This window comes from Fukomys damarensis, unplaced genomic scaffold, assembly GCF_012274545.1.
Source record: "Fukomys damarensis isolate Sample0158 unplaced genomic scaffold, DMR_v1.0_HiC HiC_scaffold_19, whole genome shotgun sequence".
In the NCBI taxonomy this organism is placed as follows: domain Eukaryota; kingdom Metazoa; phylum Chordata; class Mammalia; order Rodentia; family Bathyergidae; genus Fukomys; species Fukomys damarensis.
In genome coordinates, this window is record NW_022900931.1 from 38,100,031 (window position 1) to 38,108,142 (window position 8,112).

General features: G+C 44.3%; 1 pseudogene; it reads right to left on the reverse strand.

Moving 5' to 3' along the window:
- The window catches only part of LOC104849238, a 3,984-nt pseudogene extending 798 nt beyond the window's left edge, over window positions 1-3,186 (reverse strand).
- Between the last annotated feature and the right edge of the window lie 4,926 nt (window positions 3,187-8,112).

Here is an 8,112-nt window from a genome sequence, read left to right on the forward strand (position 1 = left end):
TTTTTTTTTTTTTTTTTGATTCTTTGAAATTTTATTAACAAAACACAGGGCAGCAGGAAGACAAGGGTGAGTAGACTTCACAGTTCCATCCAAGCACAGAGAATGGAGAAAATGAGGGAAATTCTGAGAACCTTCTGTGAGGGCCAATGGGCAGTCCAAAGGTGGAGGGACACAGGGAAAGAAGGTACAGAAGGGGTTTCGGGGCCACTCCCCCAACTGGAAAGCAGGGTGTGAGGGACCCCGGGTTGATGAAGATCCGCGGTCGTAACTGGTGTGCAGGGCGGTAGTGAGTGGATCGTGCTGGGTCGTTTGGTGCAGCATCAGGGCCAGTAGCCCTGCCCGGCTCGTCATGGCTGTCCATGCACTGTGTGCTTCCAGCTCGTACCACACCCGAACTAGCTCCAAGTCCGTTTCACCTCGCCGCAATTTCTCCCAGAAGCAATGCCGACTGCACTGGTGCTTGGGCAGGTGGCAGAAGTCACCTGTGAGATCAAAGATGTCACATACAAGGGGGCACCCACATACTTCATCAGCTGGCACTTTGGGGTCCCTTGAGTGCTCAGGGCATGTGGCACTGGAGCCTCTTACAGTATGTTTTGCTCTGAGGAATATCGACAGCACAGAAGAGTCCTGTGGACCCAAAGGACGTCTGGCTCTCCTACTCGGCACAGCAGCACTCCACGTGGAGCAAGGCAACACGGGGTTGATGGGGTGCCCGAAAGAGACGCAGAAGATCTGCAACTCTGTGTCTTCACTGTCATTGTCGCTGCTCTCCTTATGCTCGCGCACAGCCTGCTGCTTGGCACACAGAATGAAGGCCTCAAGCTCATGGAATCTGTGCCCCATTTCCTGACGGTGCTCGTGGCGAATGTGTTCTTGCAGCTCCTTGCCATGCTCTTCAGCAATGCTGGGGCTCTGCTGCCACTGCTGGATGCGCTGGGGCAGGATCTCCTAGACTCGGTTGGCTGCCAGCTTCACGTCGGTCATCTCAGCAGCACGCACCCAGCCAGGCCCCAGCCACCGTGGTAGGGAGGGACGCAGGGTCCTTGGTGTCAGCCCTTCTTGGGTGTTTCCATTTATCCTTGTGTTTCTGCTTCTGCCGACGCCGCTTTCTCTCTCCTCCTCCTTCTCCTCAGACTTCTCCCGATGCTCCTCATGCTTCACTGTCACTGCCCTCCCCGCTCTCGAGGGCAGGGCCCAGGAACAGAGGCTCTTCTGTGTCACTCATCCAGGGCAGGCCATGGTCATCCAAGGCTCCTGCGCGGAAATCTTGGTACAGATCAGGGTCCAGTGTTAGGTCCTCATCTGAGAGTGGCTCGGGTGTGGCTGTAACCTCAGGTGGTTCCTCGATGGTGGCTGATGCTGTTTTACAACAAATGACTTTTTTCCAATAAGTAGAAGGTATACATTCTAAAATAACAATTAAAATATAACTACAGGAACCTGTAACATAGTCGTGTGTCCTTGTTTATTATTTACTATACACTGTTGCACCTTCTACACTTTTATAAGACACAAGCACAGTCAATCTCTTTACACCAGCTTCACTGCAAACCCCTGAGTAATGCACAGTGCTGTGATGGTACTATGGCTGTGACATCACTCGGTGACAGAAATACCTTGGCCTTGTTGTCATCTTTGGCACCACCATTGTATATGAGATTTCTCATCGACTAAAGCCATTGCCGTGTGAATAATGGCTGTGAGTCCCCTGGCCTAGCGCTGTAATCCCACCGGGAAGGGGTGTCACTAAGTGGGTATTGGGCAAAACTAGAAAGTAGAAAGATTTTGTAGTCTCCTTCCATGCCTGGGTTCCAGGTCCTTGCTGTCACTGGATTACAGGTAAATTAAAACAAACTACAACAGAACTTTACCTTCTTAGCAAGTGAGTCCTGATAACTCCAACAGGATGAAGTCCCTGAGAGGGGCAGGGAATTTGTGGGTTAAGCTGAAGGGCAGATAGATCTCTAGACACTCCCTCAAAACACATGTTAATAAAATTGATGAAGGCTGCAGTCTCTCCAAGTGGGACCTGAGTGGTTCTCCTTACCACTGATCTTCCTGAAGAAGTGGAAAACCCTCTCCAGGAAAAGTACAAATGCAAGTATCACATACTTCATTCCACGGCGTTCTTTCATTAAAAAAAAAAAAGTCCAGTATATGTGGGGAAAAGCAGGAAAGTGACCAATAAGCAATAGGAAAGTGAACAGATCAGAGAGGCAGACCCACAAATGTCCCTGTTGTTCGCATTACCAAAGAAGGGTTTTAGAAAATACTTATTATAAACAGGTTAAGGAAGGTGGAGGAAAATATAGATAGAAGGAGTGAATGAATAGAGAATTTCATCACAGAATTGTGAACTCTAAATCAAATTCAAAAATTTGTCCTGAAAATTATATCTAAGATGAAGAATTTAGTGAATGAGCTAAAAAGCAGACCGATAGAGTGGAAGAAAGAACCAGTGAATCCGAAGCCAGATTGACAGACAATGTCCAAAGTAAAATTCAGGGAAGAATAAAAAAAAAAAACCTAACCAGCAGAGAATTCTGGAATAATACTGTAAGGTATGTATTTAGAGCCCCAGAAGAAGAGGATGGGGGAAAAAATGGGACAGAAAAAAACTCAGAATAAACCCTGGGCAATGACTTTTCAAAACTCGTGAATGATTCCACGGATCCAAGACTAGAAACCCCTACTCAAAATTTAAATGACAACAAAGAAAAGCACTGGGGCACCTCACTGCCAAGCTGCTGAATCTCCCACAGCCCACAATGTTAATGCACAATGGAAACTCATCTTAAATGCTCTTACGGTAAAATTTTGTTGACCTATTATTCTATGTCCCTTGAAAATGTCCTTCAGTATCCTTGTGGAAAGCCCAGGGAACACCAATCCAGTTTCCTCAGCCTCTGTCCTCCTAAGGTGACACTGAATTCAGTCTTCCTTAAGCAAATCATTTCAAAAGCTTTATTTGGCACAAGTGGGGGGGAGAAAAGGAGAGGCTAGAAGATGGGTAGGTGGACATCAGTGCATGATGTCTGCATGTAGGGAAAAGCACAGAAAACCTCATTAAAATCTGTACTATTTGTATATGTTAGTAATTGTGATAAAACATTTGTAAATAAATTTTAATCACTCTGTACCTACGGCTGCCTTTTCTGCAGACAAGCTCATCCCCTTACTCATGTCTTACTGAGTCCTTTGCCATCACTTTTAAATGTTTTTAAGGCATCTCCATCTTTTAAAAAAAAAATGTTAAAGCATGGTTGATCCTGTGCCTCCTCCTAGATGCAATCATTTCTTCACATCTCTTATGGCCCAGTTCCAAAGACATAATCTCCACGTACTGCATGTATCACCTGTGACTCGACGTCTTTCCATGCATGCCACCGAAACTACCCTGGCAAAGATCACGCATAGCCTGCTGTCAAATCAAACCAACATTTTTGGTATCCTCCTAACCGTTCAACAGCATTTGACCCCGTTCACTACTGTTTTCTGTGAATTTTCCCCCTTTCGGCTGTCTCCTCCAGTCTCCTCTCACATCTTTGACTATTCCGTCAGTTTTCTTTATCGTGTTGTACTTTCCCTTGTTATCGTATTTTTCTCTGCCGTAAGTGTTGCAGAGCCACCTGCTTATCGATGTGCTACCTGTGCTAGAAATCTAAGATTGTACCAGTGTGGTAACAGAAGATTGCACGTCTTTTGTCTACTGGCGACTGAAAATTGTAATAGTCCACAGCCGTACCACCCTGAACGTGCCCGAGCTCATCTGAAGAGTAATGATTTTAGTTTAGAAAAGAGAAAAATCGATTTCTTTTGCTCTGAATACCAGTGATTCAATACATCACATGAGATAATGGATTAACTCACTTTGAAAATAATGACTTTAAATTTGGAGGAGGAAAAATATGTTTTTACATTTTTGTTCTTTCAGTAGTGATACTATGCATAAAAATTCTAGTTTCTATCTAAATTAAATAATCATTTCCTCCTGTCACTGAGATACTACTATTCAGCTGACTATGGTTTAGGGAATCCATAAAATAAAACCAGAATTTGTTCTAATTTTATTGTTGTTGTTGTTGTTGTTTACTTTTACCAACATGTTAACATATTACCACTTGCATCCTGTGGCTCCCTATAAAGAGACCCATTCCAATTTACTGTGTTGTGCTATTTGTTTTATGATGATTTCATTCTTATGTCTACACCTGCTAGCTAGATGTGGTTTTTCTTGTCATCCATTGCCACAATAATGCAGCCTAAGCAGCAGCCACAGGACAGCAGAGGCGGTGGCTTTGCTCACGAATCTAGCAGGTGGCTGATCCGCACGGGGCCAAACAGTCTGCATCCTGACGTGCATTGGCAGCTGGCCGCTCCTCCAGGATGGTTTTCACTCTGCTCAGTATGGTTGTTCTTCCTCCAGCATCCTGGCCCAGGCTGGTTCTGATGGCCGGGACAGGGCACCAGGAGGGCTCCAAGTGAGCAGCCCACAAGGAGCTTGTGGTCCCTTCCACCACATTCTGTCAGCTAGTGTGAGTCACAAAGGCAGGCCGGGTTCCAAGGGGAATGACCAAGTCCGTTTCTCCCTGAGAGCAGATAAAAGTCCACATTGCCAAGGACGGAGATATGGGAAACAGCGAAAAACCGAGTCACTCATACCATCTGCTTATCGCAGCGCTCACACTGATTTTATGCCATGACTTGTTTTATAGTTACACATATCCACTGAAAGATGCTACCAGTAAATTCATTTTGTTACATTGCAGGCAAATAAAAATAGGTAGATGTAAATATACCTAAGTATGTGTGGGCACACTGCCTATAAACATACATACACATTAGCTACATACATTTCTAGTTTTTCACAGGGTGGGTAAACTATACTGCATACACAAACAAGCCACTGGACTCTGACACACCATATTTATTTAAATATTTTCACTGTATAATCAATCACTTTAAGATCACTTTCAGCAAATGTATGATGAAACATTTAATTTTTCTGAAAAGAATTCAGAATGTATTTAGAAATGGATTCCCAATACTTTCAGAAAAAAATATCAGCATGTACCTTCTGTATGAGTACATAGAAATAACTACAGTTACCTCATTTTGACTTGGAAAGATTTGCCTTCATCTTGGAAAGATTCTTTCTGCTTGATTCTATGGTTTATGTTAGTTTGTTTCTGTTTCGTTATTGTGTTAGTCACTTTGCTCTCCATGCTGAGACATAATACCTGACACTCAACAAGTTAAGGGAAGAAGGGTTTATTTAGCTTACAGTCTGTAGAGTTTCAGTCCGTAGTTGGCTGGTTCCAAGGCAGGGAAGCCATGGCAGAGGGGCATCACTGAGGAGTTCATGGCACCCACAAGGCAGCAAAAACAAGGGAATCTTAAGAGTATCTTCCTGTGCCTTTTATCTTATCCAGACAACCAGGATTAGGGTAGTGCCAAACCAATCAGTGTACTGTCTAGTGATCACATGCCCTGAATCCCAGGATCATACACTCTAGAGTCAGCCACTTCTGAAAAAGCCACCTATAGCCACATGAGGCTTTGGGAGGACATCTAGACCCAAACCATAACAGTTATCATAGTTTGACAGTAAGGAAAATTATTAGATTGTGACATCAACTCCCTCAGGACTCCTGTCCTGGACTGAGGAGAACTAGATGGATCCTCTGGAGGGACACTAGATTCTGGACAGAGGAGGGCTTGATGGATCCTCAGGAGGGACACTAGACTCTGGACAGAGGACGACTTGATGGATCCTCAGGAGGGACACTAGACTCCATGGACAGAAGAGGACTTGATGGATCCTCAGGAGGGACACTAGACTCCATGGACGGAAGAGGATTTGATGGAACCTCCAGAGGGACAGTAGACTCTGGACAGAAGAGGACTTGATGGATCCTCAGGAGGACCCTCTCTCCTTCCCTTTAAAGGGGTCTCAAGGTAGGGCTCCAGGGCCTGCCTCTGTCCACACAGTAAGCCACACTGAGACTCTGTCACCTCCTGCCAAGGGGTCCTGCCTCTGTGCTTGTCTCACTGCCCCTGCCTGCCCACCCGCTTGCCATCCCATGGGCACCCCCTCCACTTCTGCCTTGTAGAGGAAGCCTTTCCCACACTACCTCCTCCATGCACTCTGACCCAAGATCACCCACTGTGTATGATAGCCACGGACTTTCCCCCAGCTCCAGCAGGCCCCCAGCTCATGGCGGTGCCCAGGACAGGACATAGTCTACAGCCTGAGCCTCGACCCAGGGCCTGGCATGTGACACTTCAGCGATGCTAAGCATGTGGCTGAGCTCGTGGTACTAAGTACAAACAGACTTTTCAGCAACCAGTGTAAATCACTGGACAGTCGTGTTAAACAGATCCAAAATATCGTAATTCTAAAATAAGAAAACTGCTAGGTATCTTCGTTTTACTGAAAATATCTTTACTACAGTGCCATGATGAGATACAAGCGTGTATCTTTAAAACACATTTATCACAATCAATTTAAAGCAGGCTAAGAAAATCGCACAGAGATTTTTACTGCAACGTTGCAATAGATGACACAAAAACAGATGTCTAACAGTATTGTCTTGGTTCAATAGAGTTTGTGTTTTTCTAAAGTTAAAAGTATTACCATGATTATAAAGAGCAGGTAATGACCTGAGAAGATTGCCATCAGGGAGTAACCGGGTACACGAGGTATTATATGAACAGGAGGCTGTGAGTGAAACCTTTGGGTGTATGCACACGTGCAGATCCACAGAGGCAGGTGGCTAAGTGGCTTCCAGAATCTCTATCGCTGCGTGGTTGGATTGTGGAGGATACTGTGTTAACAAATAAATATTTATCCACACTTTATACACCATATATGGACACTCCTAAATACCCTATGAAGCATAGCGATGTAGTCTGTAAAGAAGAAAACATGAAAGCGCTTTTTCAAATACAGCATTGTTTTGCCCCAGGTTCCATACAGAGAAACTCAGATACTGAGAGGCCTGGCAACGGGTACTTCAGTGATGCGAACAGAAATGTCAGGATTAAAACCTTGGTGTTCTAAATCCTCAAGTTGAGCCGTGAGCCACATATTCAAAATGTTATCTCGCTAATTATCTGGACACTAAAAATTGCTTGAGATCATCTAAACAGCAGTAAACCCTACCCCACCTACAGCTCTTTCCCTCACTTGTGCATATTAAAAACAACTTCAAATTGAATGGAATAGAGATGTTAAAAGCTTTCTTACTGTCAGAGTAATATAAATGGAAGCAATGTGAAGTCATTTGGTTTCATCTAAACAAACAAAAAAAACAAGAATTCCGCCTTTACTCTTCCCCTAAAAAATAGACTCATAATTAAACTTTTCACCTTCCAAAATTACTAAGTCAGTGTGCTTCGCCATGGGTGGTTTTCTTTGCAGCCTCTGACACGGAACAACGGATAGAGCAGTAGTCCCTGTAATGGATTTATAGCTAAATTTAACCAGGCATATTTTAATAAGATTAGCATATCTTTGTCTTTCAACACTAAGAACCTAATAATTAACTGAAGCTAGACGGCATATTGCTTCATCAGAAGTGAGGTTGGAAGCCTTGGTTCCCATATTTATTGATGTTATATATGGCAGGAGGTCTGTAAGAATCACTGCGTCCACCTGGGAGAGCTGTACATGCAGGACTCAACCTGTTCAGGGAGCTGGACTCAGAATGTCACTTCTTCCAGGCTGACTTCCGGCCATGTCATCATGGCCTCACCTGGGGAAACAAGGATCAGCCAGAAGTGCCTCTGTTGGTCCCAACAGCAAGGATCCCTAGGGTTTGAGGACATAATGACCACTAAGGCTGGTCCTTCTATTGTCTTCCTTGTTACAGTCAGGTGACCAGAGCAAAACTCTCAAAGGTAAACAAGTCAATATATCTTGTGTTCCATGAATTCAAAATCAGCCAAAGATCTCTGGAGGCATTTCCATCACAATGCCCTCACAGGAACCATTTTTAACGAACGATAAAAATCAGTCACATGGGGCAGGAAAAGTGACCCTTTTTCATTTTCAACTTTTCCACCTAGGAAAGCATGTTTTAAATAAGTCATCCAGTAGAGAGTGTA